This window comes from Hyaena hyaena, unplaced genomic scaffold (assembly GCF_003009895.1).
Source record: "Hyaena hyaena isolate Hyena2069 unplaced genomic scaffold, ASM300989v1 scaffold_362, whole genome shotgun sequence".
NCBI lineage: Eukaryota > Metazoa > Chordata > Mammalia > Carnivora > Hyaenidae > Hyaena > Hyaena hyaena.
Genome location: NW_024080998.1, coordinates 1,606,560 through 1,622,390, shown reverse-complemented (window position 1 = coordinate 1,622,390; position 15,831 = coordinate 1,606,560). Strand labels below are relative to the sequence as shown.

General features: G+C 40.4%; 1 protein-coding gene across 5 annotated transcripts in view; it reads right to left on the bottom strand.

The window, feature by feature from the left end:
* The window catches only part of RASGRP3 (RAS guanyl releasing protein 3), a 103,001-nt gene that overhangs the window by 64,398 nt on the left and 22,772 nt on the right, over positions 1 to 15,831 (bottom strand). For 2 of the 5 annotated variants that reach the window (XM_039250317.1, XM_039250318.1), the window contains exon 1: positions 8,851 to 9,010. The exons of 1 other annotated variant lie outside the window; for it this stretch is intronic. The gene's annotated coding sequence lies outside the window, so the exon portion shown is untranslated. Of the gene's footprint in view, positions 1 to 8,850; positions 9,011 to 15,831 lie in introns of those variants that run through there. 2 more of the 5 variants (XM_039250314.1, XM_039250316.1) reach the window with 1 other exon arrangement.

The following is a 15,831-nucleotide window of genomic DNA, read 5'->3' as shown; positions in this document are numbered from 1 at the left end:
ATGGATGTGGGGGGGAGGGGGGATGGGCATGGAGGAGGACACTTGTGGGGATGAGCACTGGGTGTTATGTGGAAACTAATTTGACAATAAACTATTTGTAAAAAAAAAAAAAAAGAAATACATACTAAATACATACTAAAATATTTATGGGTGGAATGATTAGATGTCTGAGATTTGTGTCAAAACTAATATGGGAACAAGACAACATGCATGGGGATAGAAATGAAACAAGATTGGCCACTGAAAATTGTTCAAGTCAGGTAATGAACACATGAGGGTTCATTATATTCTGTCTACTTTTGCAGATGTTGGAAATTTTCTATAATAAAAAGATTTTTTAAAAGTTTGAAATGGTCCACAAAAATATCTAAATGCTTCAAAAGGGCAAACACTACCTTAGCCATCAGAATCACCTTATCTTCAAGCTTTTCTCCAGTTCCTCCTCCAACATGTACCCTCTGATTCAGCTCTACCAAGCTACATGTTCTTCGTGGAAAGGAAACTTTTAAGATATAGGTTTTTCTGGGGTGCCTGGGTGGCTCAGTTGGTTAAGCATCTGACTTCAGCTCAGGTCATGATCTCCTGGTTCACGAGTTCAAGCCCCATGTCAGGCTCTGTGCTGACAGCTCAGAGCCTGGATCCTGCTTCAGATTCTGTGTCTACCCCTCTCTCTGCCCTTTCCCCGTTCATGCTCTGTCTCTCTCTCTTAGCTGTAGGAAAATAAATTTGGGGTTTTTTTTCTTTAACTTTTATTACCTAAATGTAATCTCAGGCTTCCCCATAAGAAGTCTCCTAAACTAGACTGTATTTACTAAAGTTTTAATAACTTTTAGTTGAATAAAACTCCCATATCCGAGGATTAAAACTCAAAACAATTTTTCAGGTGTATTAGCCTCTCTTCCACAAGCTTGATGTGAGAGAAAATTCCAAAGAGTTTCACAATCCTATGCATGATACATTCTCAGTCATCGTGATTAGCTGAAAAAATAAAACCTCAATTCTTATACAATAAAACCACCATCTCTGGCTTAAGTCGACCACGGTTCCTGCAGCTTCCAAGAGAGGGTGAAGGAAGTATTTCTTCTAAAACACAGAGAATTAAAATAGCATGAGATGTGTTCTACTGGTCCCACTTCAAGGTCTGCTTTGCCCTTTTATCTGCTTGTAATCATGGCCCCAAGAAACAATTTATTAAGCGAGTATGATTGTTTCTTTTGATGCCAACATTATGTCACTTCTTATAAAAACCAAATATAATTTAAAGCAAACTGTCACTGCTTGTTAATCAGCCAGGTCCTCCAGTCATGATCTTTTTATACCCGTCATCATCTGAGATCATGTAATGATTTTTGAGCGGAGCCAGAGGCTGGGCTCTGCAAGAGAAGCCGCCCAAGGTGCAGAAGGCCACAGTTGACAGAACACCTCAACAATGCAAGCAGGGTGAGCGTTTTCTGGGGACAGGCTACAAGGAGACTGCAGGATGCAATTGTGAAGCCACAGAGTCCTAGGATGTTTCTCGGTCCTATAGCATCCCTCTAATGGAAATGGCTACGTAGCAGGCATGACATAATGTTGGCTGCATGACAAGACCAGCAAAATTCAGGCTCCACAGAATGGCTGCCCTTTCCATAGTGAGCACCAGTTTTTAACATAAACATAGTGAGAGACAAGTGCAGTTGAATAAAAAAAGGCACACTCTTTGTTTATAGGCGGACGAGGACCAGACCCCTGGCTTCACTGCTCACTGGCTTGCGACCTTGTGCAAGATAGTCAACCTCTCTGAAATTCAGTTTTCTCTTCTGTAAGAATCTCAATGATCATGTCTACATCTGGGAGTGGTGAAAACAAACATCAGTTTCTTTGCTCTCCCAGCAGCAGATTCTGTTGAAATGCCAACTACAAGGGCACCTGGGTGGCTCAGTCAGTTGAGCATCTAACTCCTGATTTCGGCTCAGGTCATGATCTCACGGTTCCTGGGTTCAAGTCCCATGTTGGGCTCTGAGATGACAGCATGGAGCCTGCTTGGGATTCTCTCTCCTCCTCTCTTTCTCTGCCCCTTCCCCACTCACATTCTCCCTCTCTCTCTCAAAATAAATAAATAAACTTAAAAAAAAAATAAATGCCAACTACAGAAAGAAAAGAGAGACAGATTCATATTAGAATCTGAGTGAGATGGGGAAGAGACAACAGAGAAATCTAGAGCACCACCATTCAGTTGAGCACCGCCCTTGCCATAAACAGTGATCTGCAAAACATCCTGTCACCTCATATGATTTTGAATGGCAGGCATTCCATGCATTCACGAAATAATTTCTTCTTTTAAAAAGCAGAACTGAAAGTAAAGCAGAATCCAAAGTTCAGTCAAATTGAAGCCAGGGTATGATTTTTCCAGAGCCAAGTATGGAAATTATACTCAGTTCTTCTATTTTAAAAGAGTTTTTAATTCTTGAGCAGTTTTTCAGCTCCAGAATTCTATATTAACTTGAGATTTGAGAACATTCCTCCTTGATAGTCATAGGCGAGTTGATGGAGTATGGCTACATGAGGCCATTTGTCCTTCTGAGCTCCTCAATTCTAGGTCCAAAGAGTCCTATCAAACCACTGTGTCAATTCCTGAATAGGAACCCTGAGGTGGTGCCTTCCTAAAGTGAAATTATATAAAAGTCGCCAAGGAGAGTTGGTTCTGCTCATTTTGAATTGTCAAATGAAATGAAAAATCATTATTTTCTCAAAACAAAACCGAGGCATGACTGAACAGACTTCTTTTTCCACTTTTCTCCCTCCCTTCTTTCCTTCCTTCCTTCCTTCCTCTCTCTCTTTCTCTCTTTCTCTCTGCCTCTCTTTCTCTTTCTTTCTTTCTTAATTAGGAGTCTGATTCCATGGCAGATTTATGGCCTCTTTGCCTAAGTTCTTCTCCAGCCTCTTGCCTTCCTAGTTCATCAATTGATAAGGTCTCAACCACAGTACAAATATTTCGGAATGGAAAAAGAGAAGCAATTAAAATCACGTACACACATTCAAATGTAGTTATTTGTCTGTGATTTTTTAAGACACTCTTTAAAAATGTTTGTTTATTTATTTTTGAGAGAGAGAGAGAGGAGAGAGAGGGACAGAGAGAGAGAGGGAGAGAGAGAGGAGAGAGAGAGAGAGAGGGAGGGAATGAGTGGGAGAAGGGCAGAGAGAGAGGGAGACAGAGAATCCTAAGCAGGCTCCACACTGTCAGCACAGAGCCCAAAATCGGGCTCACACTCACAAACCAACCATGAGATCATGACCTGAGCTGAAACCATGAGCTGGATGCTTAACCAACTGAGTGCTCCAGGTACCCTCCTGGTCTGTGATTTTTGAAACAATGAACCAGCTGCAAAGTAACTAAAATGAAGTTCTGGAATTAATGACAAACTTTTTTCCACTTTATTTTCCCCATCACTAGTTTTCTGTCAGAGATTGTACCTGGAACACATTCACTTACAACACTTAAAATACAAAAGGAAATCAATGGCATAATGATCTAGGCAAGGCTGTTGGAATATTTGGTGGGATGGGGACAGATCCTCCTAAAGTAGCACACAGTTATGTGTAAAGATAGGGCAGCACTTGAAACAGGCGAGCCTTTGAAAAATAAAATGACTGATTTGATCACGTAGAAACTTACAAGATGTTAGGGTATATGCAGGCAGGCAAATCATTCATATACTGAGTTGACTTCTCCACTTAAAATAGGGACTACTTCCTATTCTACAGACTGAAATCCAGGAGGCTAAACCTTTAATCTACCATCTTAGTTTCCTTCTTGCTTTCTTTTTAAAAATTTTTCTCTCCCTTTTGTCCTCTTGAAAGGTGCAGAAAGTTCTGATTACTACAGTAGTTGCTAAGGAAAAATGCTCTTTGAGTCAACTCATGAATTAACTGTTGTTCAGAATTTTTTAAATTCAAAGAAGGCTACCTTTCACATTCATACTAGAAAAACATGGCTACTTTAGAAAGAAACACTAATAGCTGTTATTGTCAAAGTCAAAGAGCTGTGCCCTGCTTCCCCCCACCCCCTCCCCAAAGTCATAGCCATTAAAATGTGCAGCTGCATCATAAAATCATCAGGGACCGGGTGCTGTCACTTTTATGACCTTGCCAACATACAGATAGCACCATTATACAATGAACTGAGTTACCATACCAGAACTGACTACTATTGAAGATTCTCGATTATTCTGGCATGCTAGAACTCTCTCAGTTGTGGGTAGATAACTTTGCAGACGGAAACGGTCACAGGGGACACTGTCCCTGGTAGTCGGAGTATACTATTTCCCATGGGAATAAGGGCACTGTAACCTTATTGAAATGCTTTTGTTCCATTATTTGGTTCCAATAATGGTTTTTGTGGGATCATGGGAGAGCGTGCTAGACAATAGACTGCATTTTTAATATCTAAAACAAACAAAAAACCCAGATGCCTTATAAAAGTTGAATAGTACATCATGCCATAGTGAGTATGACTGTGGCTTACACTGGATCTGCAGGGAGGAAAATGACCAAGTTTGTTTAGAAATTCTACCCCAAGCAAATACTACCATGTCTATAACCGAGGCTGACCTTGTTTCTGAAGCCAAATATCCATAGGCTTTGGAAATACCATCACTGAAATGCATGGGATGGTACATCACAAATCAGTCCCCCATGTACCTTTTGCCCATCAGAAGATAATACAAATTACAGCACTTTTGATTACAGAGGACAGTTCTACAGATATTATTCAGAGTCAGAAGACGGAGGACTGAGTTGAGCTTTCCCAGTTACTGGTTCCATGACCACAGACAAGTCACTCACTTTCCCTCATTCTCAGTTTCCTCACCGTAAACAGTGGTGATGATGTCCTCCTTCATTCAACAGAATTGTGGCCAAGTGCATGAGTGTGCTTTATACCAGAAAATTCCTACATAAAAGCAGGAGTTGGTCTCCTCAATACTACAAATGGGCTCAAGATCCAACACAGTGAACCTACATGGACTCCAGAGAGACTGCTGTGATCATCTGAAACTGCAAAAACACCCCACAAAACCCAGATTTTCAAACCCATTAAAAAAAGGGAATGTGACATGCAAATGGCTGAACAACTTAGGGATTGTAAATGAGCAATCAATGCAAAGGGAAAATGGGACCCAAGGGAGTTAACTCTTCGGGAACAGGTTCTTTGGAACACACAGTCTGGAAAAAACCAAAGAAACAAGGCCAGGCAACATGGCATCACAACTTTTGTTTTCTCATCCTAAAAGGTCCCAAAGAAGATAATCAAACACTTTATTTTGCTTTAAGCCAGCTCTGGAGTATAACTTACCGACACTGCAGTGATTCTGAGTCTGTCTCATGTGTCTCTTGTATAAATAACCCACTGGACTCTGCCAACTGCCATGGAAATAAGCCATTCCCAGCAAGAACTGGAGGTAATTTCCAGTGACTCTGGTTTCTCAGACTATATTGCCACCTTCTCTGGAGTTGGGCTTAGTTTCAGCAGCATCAGTAGGTGAGAAGTCGATTAAAAAATTTCCCTTTCTTGCGCTAAGTGGCTTGATCTTCAGAATGTGTAATCTTGTCATATAACAGCCTTGAAAAAACATTGATCACTTTCTCAAAGACACCCATGACTGGTCTCCATACTTAGTTCTCCTGATTAAGCAAAGAGCCCTTCCGCTACATTATGTATTAGCAGTGCTCTTTCTCATTGCCAGCCCTAATTTTGACATTGAGCCACACGAAACAATATGGAGAGCCAAATGAAATTTTGAGATTTCTTTAAGGTTTCTTTAAAGACTTGGTCTCTGGCTGATGACCCAGAGAAGCTGCATGCTTATGGCCCACAAGCATGATGACCAGTCTTGGGATATACGGCAGTGCAGGGAAGTGTACACCTGAGCAAAGGTGGGAGCAGGCAGCATCCCAGCTGGCAGAGAAAAAGCACCCCTCCTCCCTCACCTCCATCCCCCAGCCTACCATCTTTCCTCACAGCTCAGAACAAATGGAGCAAACAAAAGGACTACATTGCTTCTATTCATGAACAACCACCCCCTACTTGGACAAGCAAAGATCCAGTTTGAACAACAATGAACAGGTCTGCTCATAGTTTCATTACCACTAAGCCAGATATTTGGGGTGGGGCATGGGTGGAGTAGCTTTCCTCCAAAGGAAAGGAGTGACAGGAAAATCTGAGAGAAAAGGCCAGAAAGGGCAATGAGAGTGGTGCGTTCCAGGGTAATGATAGAGCTCAAACTTGCCATTCTGACCAATGCAAGAGCCATCACTGAATACTCTCAACGAGAAAAACAGGCTGCAGGTCAGTGACCCTGCACAGCCTGGGCTTGGACTGTCACAAGGGGAAACCTCGCCCTTCCTGCCAGGGACCATTTGAAAGAGCCTTAACACATGTTGGGTGTCTAATTGTGTTGCACTGAAATATTCTCATTTGCATTCCGTTAAGCATGTCATTAAGCATTACGCTTTTAAGTTTAAATGTGTGAGATTAGTGTATGTGTTCCACGTTAAGTTTTTAATGTGTGCAGTTTCTGGAGTTAGATCCAGGAGCCAGTTGGGTCTGTGCTATGGATTGCCCAGCTAAGGGGGACCCCGAGCTTCAGTTTTTCCACCTATAAAACTAGAATCAGAATACATAGCATACAGACTTACTGAAGATTATATGGAAAGAAATGCATTTGCTTAGCACATCATTTGGCAAAGGGCACAATAAATTCAAGTTACAATTCTTAGTGTTAATGTAATAATAATAATAATAATAATAATAATCCTAGCAGAAGCTTCTGGCCCTCTTTCCTGGCTCTGCGACTAACACTTTGACCCAGACACATTTGTTATAGTTTTCTCAATTCTGAAAGGAATGTGCTCAATTGCACATTCTGTAATTCCTATCCAGATCTGAAAGTCTTTGACCCTATGGACATACTATCTACATGTACAATCATTATTTATTATTCTGTTGATATTTTGAAAGTCAAGATACCATTGGATTTTTCAAAATAATCTGTGGGCCTTCAAAATATGAGCACTTGTCAATTCCAAAGGCTACTCTAGAGATAGCCAGTGAGACCCTCCCCGTTTTACTGACGGTGTCTCTGTTATTCTGGAGACATCAATTTCACCTGATAGTTTTTTTTTTTTTTTTTTGCACTAGGCTTGTGGTTAAAGTGAAACTATAGCAGCAACAAACTCCCTAAAAGTGGCCCACTGGGCAGCTGGGGCCCTGCAGTCAAATAGGGAAGTCACTGGGCCACGTGGCCACAGGCTAAATCAAGGACCTCACACAAATGTCATACAAAGAAATGGAGGAGTTAGAAATATATTTTTTTTCTCATTGAACACTCTGGGTCTTGTAGAATCATCTTCATTTTATGGGAAAGAAGGGGAGAAACTTCCCAGGGCCAGAGTAGCCACTTTCTTGGAGGGGCATCTGAAAGGGCTTCCACCCCAGATCTTTGGCCAATGTGCTACTCCAGACCAAGTACGTTGAGGAAAACTGCAGCAGGACCAGTGTGCCCCAGGTCATTTCCAGGCCATCTTCCACATACAAGGTGGGGAGTGGTGCAGGGAGAGCCATGCTCCATCCAGGCAGGGGGAAGAAATTGCCAGAAATCTAGACAACCTGAGCATACCTGACAATCCATCAGTCACCTGGAGAAACAAACACACTTCGGGGTGCCCTGCACTCGTCACAAGCAAAATAACTGTTTGGTAAGAATTCAGATCAAAACAAACTGCTTGCCCCTCCCCCCACCTTCCTTAATGTCCAGGCAATCCAGAAAAAGGAACTGATTTGGTTATCTCCCCCAGGGCTCTGATTCAGAGGCCTGTCACTTCCAGAGGTTTACCTCATCGATCCCGGGTGCTGTCCTCTCCCTTTCCTCTTTTCCTTTCTGAAACATTCTGGATGGTGACTAGTCCAAAAGGACAGAAGTCTCCCAACAACAGGTCCACTCCAGTGTATAATGCCTGCTCTGTGCTCTCCTAAGAGCAAGCCTGGGCACCACCACGAATGAACCCGAGAAAGAAGAGGTCTCAGCTATTTGAAAGCGAGTCCCCCTCCCCCAGAGTCGATAATCAACTTCAGGCAACATGTTTTAATAATCCAGGCAAGGAAGAAGGACACTGAGCATCATCGAAACACTAACTTTCCTTTATCGAAAGTAAGGAAGACCAGGGGTGACTAAAAAATTCAGCTTGAAAGTAATGAAATTGAAAAACCTTGTTAAAGAACTAGAAAATACATTTTTGATGAGTTAGGAAGCTTGCATGAAATCCAAAAATGCTTTCTAATCTAAATCTCAATACTATTTTGTTAGTGTTCTATATTGCAGATTGTTATGCATTGTTAAATGAAAGAGTTTTCGAACTTGAGTAGGAATGGTCAAGTCAGACGGACAAATTTCTCAAAACACTATTTTGCAAGTTTCAACGGTAAAAGTCAATTGAGATCAAATCTAGTCATCAATTCATATTAATACACTCTCTACTTCATAACCTGAATCTTGTCTTTGAACCTAAACACCACGGGTCATAAAAATCCCAGACACCAGGAAATAAACTTGCTGTTTTCCCAGATAGGAATCAAGCAATATGCCTCATTGACACTTTAAGTTAGAAAACGTTGCTGCAATGACAGGTTCTAGAAAAAAAAAAAATCAGTAAAAATACAAATGGCTATTACCAACAGATAACACAAATAATATACCTTCTTTAGTGCCAGATGGAAACAAAATCAAAATTAAAAATTGTCAGGGCCTTGCAAAACACACACACACACACACACACACACACACACACACACTCAAAAGTTCACCAGTTACTTACTGGGGCAGTTCTGTCGCATATTCCTCACATCAGCACCCCTGCCTGTCCAGCTGCCAAGTGCCGGAGCATGCCTCAAGCAGCTGTTTCCTCCAAGGTGGGGCTCTGTGTCTTAACCAGTCACATGCGCCTCCTGATAAATACTGCCGCCTGTGCCAGGAGGTCAGAAACTGAAGATCATTATTCTCCTAATTCGCAAACCTCGTAACCCCTGAGCTGGCTCAGCCGTTTGATTAGCACGCAGGGCAGTACATTCCACAGTTTGTTTTCTTTTAGTGGCAAACCCCAAACATCTGATAAGTCACCCTGGAGGGTAGGTCACTGCAAGTGGAAAGTTGAAGGGGGTGGGGTAAGGGGTGGGGTGGAGAGGCTGGCAGTCCCTGTGCTCTGTTGTCTCTCTCAGACTTTTCACTGGGGCTCTAGAACAGCAAGGAAGGAACCACAGACTGGCACAGCAGGTGGAAACGGTGCAGCGTCCCAGGTGCCGCCGGAGCACATCAAAGTACTGCTCCATCTTGGTTTCATTTTCTCAGCATCCTGGGCTCAGTTTGGTGGAAGAGCTGTAACAAGGCAGCCTGTTCTGAGGAAGGCAGACTAACGATCTAAGAATATTTAATTTCAAAGGCCAGGGCTACTGCACCAAGGGACAGTGAGGGGCAGATGTGTGAGGGTTAATGAAAGCTATCAAATGCGGCTTCGTGTAGACGGCCATTGGAAATGACTTCAGGTGGCTTAAAACCAAAACTCTGCACACTCTTGTTATCGGTTGGATTGTATCAACGTTTGGGGGCACAGCAGAACTGTTGAGGTGATCAGCCAGGGAATCAGAAATGATCCCCAAATTTACAAGCCGGTTTATAGATGTGCTGCTGCCCCCTTTGGTGCAAGGAAGTTGAACCAACCTGCTGTTTCCTGCGCTGCTGACAAATCTGGGTGTCTAGTTGAATTCATACTTCTCACCTTAGCAGGTTTTCCCACCCCGTCCTCTTCATCCTGCTCTTCAAGGCAAGCCTGTGGACTATCTGACTTTGGGTAGCACCTGACTTCTTGGTATAGTAAGAATAACACTTTCTAAGATCAGAGCCCAAGCAGGGTAGAAAGGAGTATGACAGGGAGTCAGCTCACTGAGCAGAATGAACATCCAAAAAAGATTTTAAAAGGTTAAAATGCCCCAGGGGATTTTTGAACCATAATGAGCCTGTTAAAACTGTCAACCTTGATTTTTAATAAGTGAGATCTTACTCAATAGAGGAGCTTGATGGGAAATCTTTCATATGTGGGTTTTGTCTCATAATTATTTACAGAATTAATCAAACCAGAAGTTTCCCTCTGTACAGAGGATAGTGTTTTTCCAGAATAACAAAGACCAAAACCCCTCTGTCTTGTCATTTTTTCAGGGGACTAATTTGCTACCAACATGTGAATGCCCAAAGTGTAAATAGAAAAATTTTTTATAAGCTTCAAAACATAATCCCTTTTTAAGGGTTCGTGGTAATAAACTACAGATATCAAAATACAGTGTGCTAAAATGTGTCACCTTCATAAACCTTTCTCCTCATGTGACAATCATTAATCAGACACAGAAAAGTTGGCTTATTAAAGATGTGAAATGTTATTTTGATTTATGTATTGAAAACTTTTGTGATCTTATGGCATCCATCAATCACTTTATTTGTAACTGATGGTGTTAATTATTCTGATGCACTGTTGTATACGACACAGTTAATGAGACAGAGACTTCTGGAAAACCCTTCAAAAAACAGTCTCAGGGCGCCTAGGTGGCTCAATCAGTTAAGCACACAACTCAGCTCAGGTCATGATCTCACAGTTCATGAGTTCAGGCCCTGCATCGGGCTGGCTGCTGTCAGGACAGAGCCCGATTCAGATCCTCTGTCCCTCCCCCGTCCCTCCCTCACTCACGTTCTCTCTCTCTCAAAAATAAATAAAACATTAAAAAAAGGAGAGAGAGAGAAAAAAAAAAAGCCTCAAGAAAGGCAAGCATAGAAATTCTCTCATTTCTATGAGAAGAAGGGATGGATCCCAAATCATACATATGAAGTGAACTGTCAATGCAGAGCAAGACCCTGGACCCTTCTGCCAGCATCCAGGAGTATAACTGAGGTCCACAAAGATACTCAGGCTTGCAAAGAAATAGTCCCAAATGCCTATAGGTACCAATCATCTTCAACTCAAAAAAGTGCCCTCCTCCCATCAAAGGCCCTCCACCCTCAGGCTATGTGTCTCACCCTGGGACTCCTACCAGCTCAGTAGCATTTTGCCAACAATCATGCCTTCTCTCCCAGTCCACTTGCCTTCCTCATTAGCTAAATATGCACATGTTACTTTTGTGTCTTAAAAACCATCTTTTTTGATCCTTTGTTCCCTTCATTGCTGCCCTAACCCACTCATGCCTTTCACAGCTAAGCTTCTGGAGAAACACTTCATGCTCCCATCATCTTCACAACCCATTTAAGTTGAGATCTGCCTACAGTCTGGCTTCCTTCCCCAACTTTACTGAAACTGCGTTCCCCAAGTCACCAAAGACTGATGCTACTGGACACATTTTTGCTTTTATCTTACTTGACCTCTCAGCTGCACTTGACCTAAGTGACCAAGAATTCCTTAACGTGTCCTCTTGTGCCTTCTGCAAACTTTCATTTCTACCTCCTGCAACCTCCTATGTGGAATCCTCTACTTGCTGCCCTCACATGTGAAAATCCCCTCTGTTCTTCCTGTTTCTTAACAGCTTTTATATGTCTTAATTTATTACTGAAGGACCACAGTGGTTTCCTAATTAGTTGTCTTGCCTCCAAAAGTCTGTCTCTGACCTCACCTAATGAATTTATTCTTTTACAGTTTTGTACTGAAAGCCTCTCAAAATCCACAGTAGAATCGTAGGCATCTTTGTATTCCCAGAACCCATGATAGGGTTGAAGTCCCTCTTTTGTAAATTCTGTTACCATTGCATTTCTTCGTGTTAAATTCGGTCTTAATGTATCTATATCCCATCCAAACTTTGACAACCTTAAAGAAAGCTAGAAAGCTTGTGACTTATTCATTTTATATCGTGCAGTGCCTAATAGGATGCCTGACTCTTGTAGGAGACAAAAAGCTGAGACCATGCTGAATGAATACAAGAATGATTAAAGAGAAAGATCTTCTGTTTATTCCTCTTGGAAAAGATATAAGAAAAGTTTACAAAAACTAATTTTATTTTAGGCCACCAAAAAATCCTAAGTAATTTGCCCCCAAAAGAAACAATTTTCACATTATTCTATGACCAGACTGGAATAAAACTATAATATAATTGCAAAAGTATAAGTCAAAAAAGAGCAAAGCATTTAGAAAAATTATATAACTCTTCTTTTAAAAAAAAATCATTGATTGGAGGGGTGCCTGGGTGGCTCAGTTGGTTAAGTATACGACTTCAGCTCAGATCATGATCTTGTGGTTGGTGGGTTTGAACCCCTAATCGGGCTCTGTGCTGACAGCTCAGAGCCTGGAGCCTACTTCAAATTCTTTGTGTGTGTGTCTCTCTATCTGTACTTCCCCTGCTTGTGCTCTCTCTCCCTCTCAAAGATAAATAAACATTAAAAAAAAAAAAAACAGAAAGATCATTGATTGGGAAGAAATCAAAAAGGCAATTACAAAATGCTTAGAAGTTTTCAGTAATGAGAATGCCACATACCAAATATTTTAAGTAGAGCCAAAAGAGTTAATTAGAGGCAAACTGACTCAAAAAGTTGGAAAACAACAGATCAATAATCATGGAACAATGTAAAAGGTATTGAGAAATTGTTTCCAAGGAAAGTTTTTAGTCCAAATTACTTACACAGTCAAGGTCTCCCTGAGTTTCAAGCCACAGATAATTTCCTGGCTGTATAAAATGTCCAAATAGACAAAAGTAACAGAATGCTTAAATAATACCCCTGATATAAAAACAGACAAACTGATTAATAATGGAAACCACCGACTAACTGCATGTGTAAACATAGTTTACCCTAGAGTTGTAAAAAATCTCAATAGTTAAGACTGCATTAGCATGATGACATGATGGGAAAAAAATCTTTGAATCAGCACAGTAGGTACTCTTGAAAAGTTGTGTGAGGGGTGCCTGAGTGTCTCAGTTGGTTAGGCATCCAACTTCAGCTCAGGTCATGATCTCACAGTTCGTGAGTTCGAGCCCTGCGTCGGGCTCTGTGCTGACAGCTCAGAGCCCGGTGCCTGCTTCAGACTGTGTCTCCCCCTCCCTCTGCCCTTCCCATGCTCATGCTCTGTCTCTTTCTGTCTCTCAGTAATAAATAAATGTTTAAAAAAATGTCTTTTTAAAGAAAAGTTATTTGATAAAGTTCAGTATCAGTTTTTTAAAATTTATAAAATGGAGTTAGGACAATTTTTCCTGGCATGATCAAGATTATCCCAAACCAACACAGGCATCGTACCTAATGGTATAGTACTAGAGGTATTAACCTTAAAACCAGAAACAAGGAAAGGGTGCTCACTGTCACTACCATCATTCTGGAAATTCAAGCCATTGCAACTAGACAAAAACAAAAACAAAACTAAACTAAACTAAACTAAAGAACTATGAGAAAGCAACAGACAAAATTATCTAACTTGCATATGTTACAATCCTTTACTTGATAGAATCAACTTTTTAAGATGTTTTAAATAATTAGGGGCACCTGGGTGGCTGAGTCAGTTAAGCATCCAACTTCAGCTCAGGTCATGATCTCGCGGTTTGTGGGTTTGAGCCCCGCATCGAGTTCTGTGCTGACAGCTCAGAGCCTGGAGCCTGCTTCAGATTCTGTCTCCCTCTCTCTCTGCCCCTCCCCTGCTCATGCTATCTCAAAAATTTTTTAAAAATATTAAAAAAATAAAATGTTTATTTGTTAAATGTGATATTTAAACCCAGTGGGAAACTAATGGATTATATAATAGCTGGTTGAATGGTTAAGTATCAGGAAAAATTAAAGATGCAATAATTACCTCACACCATATACAAAGTAAATGCCTGGTGGGCAAATGAGCTAAATGTGAAAATAAGACCACACACAAACTTGAAGAAAATCAAGTGACTGTTTTTATAATCTTAAAATTATTTTAACACTGATTAAATACTTTCATCATGAAAATTGTTTTAATTATAATCACAAAAGCCAAACCCATTTTTAAAAGTTTTAAATATTTAAATAAATAAAATGTAAAATTTATGTATGTCAAAAATAACCCTATTATAAATAAAATTAAATCACAAATGACAGAATGAGATTAAAGAATGAAACCTGTATGGTAAAGGGTTAATGGCCCTAACATATAAATAGTCTTTATACTTGGCAAAGACTATAATAAAGACTTCACAAGTAAAGAAATATATTTGGGCACCTGATGGCTCAGTCAGTTAAGCATCCAACATTAGCTCAGGTCATGATCTCTTGGTTCATGGGTTCAAGTCTCGTGTTAGGCTCTACACTGACAGTGCAGAGCCTGCTTGAGATTCTCTCTCTCTCTCTCTCTCTCTCTCACACACACACACACACACCCTCACTGCCCTTACCCACTTGTGCTTTCCTTCTCTCTCAAAATAAATAAATGTTTTTAAAAAGAATGTTTACAAGAAATATAAGTGACCAGTATAAAATTCAGCTTCCTAAAAAGGAGTACAAGTTTAAAAAATAATAGGATACTAATTATTATTTCTAAACATGACAAAGATAAAAAAGTTGATAATTCCCAGTGCTGGCAGGAGGTTTTGGAAAATGGCACCTTCATACTCTGGGGGCAAGAGTATATAAATTGGTAAAAGCTGTATGAAAGACAATTTTGTGATATGTAGCAAAAGCTTTTTAAAATATGTATACCCTGGGGTGCCTGGGTGACTCAGTTGGTTGAGTGGCCGACTTCGGCTCAGGTCATGATCTCACAGTTCATGGGTTCAAGCCCTGCATCGGGGTCTATGCTGATAGCTCAGAGCCTGGAGCCTGTTTCAGATCCTGTGTCTCCCCCTCTCTCTGACCCTCCCCTGCTCACACTGACTCTCTCTCTCAGAAATAAACAAAAACACATTAAAAAAAGAATATATTAAAAAATAATAAAAATAATAAAATATGTATACCCTTTAATTCATCAGCCCCTGTCTTAGAAATATATCCCAAGAAAATTATATTAATTTTCACATGTGCAGAAATGTTTCTCACAGCATCATTTATACTAGTGAAAATTTAGAAAGTCTATGTACCAAAAGCAGTTGAATCAATTACTGTACATTGGAAAGATTTAGCACTACACAATCATTATAGAGTAATGTTATTGTGTATTGACACAAAAACATATTCAGCATAGACTGAGTGGAAAACACAAGTTTTAAAACAGCTTATTCAGTATGATCTCATTTTTCTTAAAAAAATGTGAACATATGTAAAAGTCTGAAATATTATACACAGGACATTTGAACCACACAGGAGTGAGCAGTGCTGACCCCCCACACAAAAATCCTTATTTAACTTTTGACTGCCCCAAACCTTAATGACTAATAGGCTTCTATTGACTGGAAGCCTTTCCCATAACATAAACAGCCCATTTACACATAATTTGTATTGTAGATGTATTTATACTGTATTCTTACACTAAAGTAAGCTAGAGAAAATGCTCTTAAGAAAATAATAAAGAAAATACATTTAGAGTGCTGTATTTATGGATAAAAACCCACATGCAAGGGGGTTCAACCCCATGTTCAAAAGTCAACTGTGTATCAAATTTTTGATGATCATCTTTGGGAACTGGGGTCAGTGTTCTCCTCCTCCCTTTGTGCTTATCATTTTTTCCCTACTGTTTCTGCTATAAATGTGTATCAGTTGTTCATTTTTAATTTTTTTAATATTGATTCATTATTTTGAGGCCAAAAGAGACAGAACATGAGTGGGGGAGAGGCTGAGAGAGAGGGAGACACAGAATCCGAAGCAGGCTCCATGCTCTGAGCTGTCA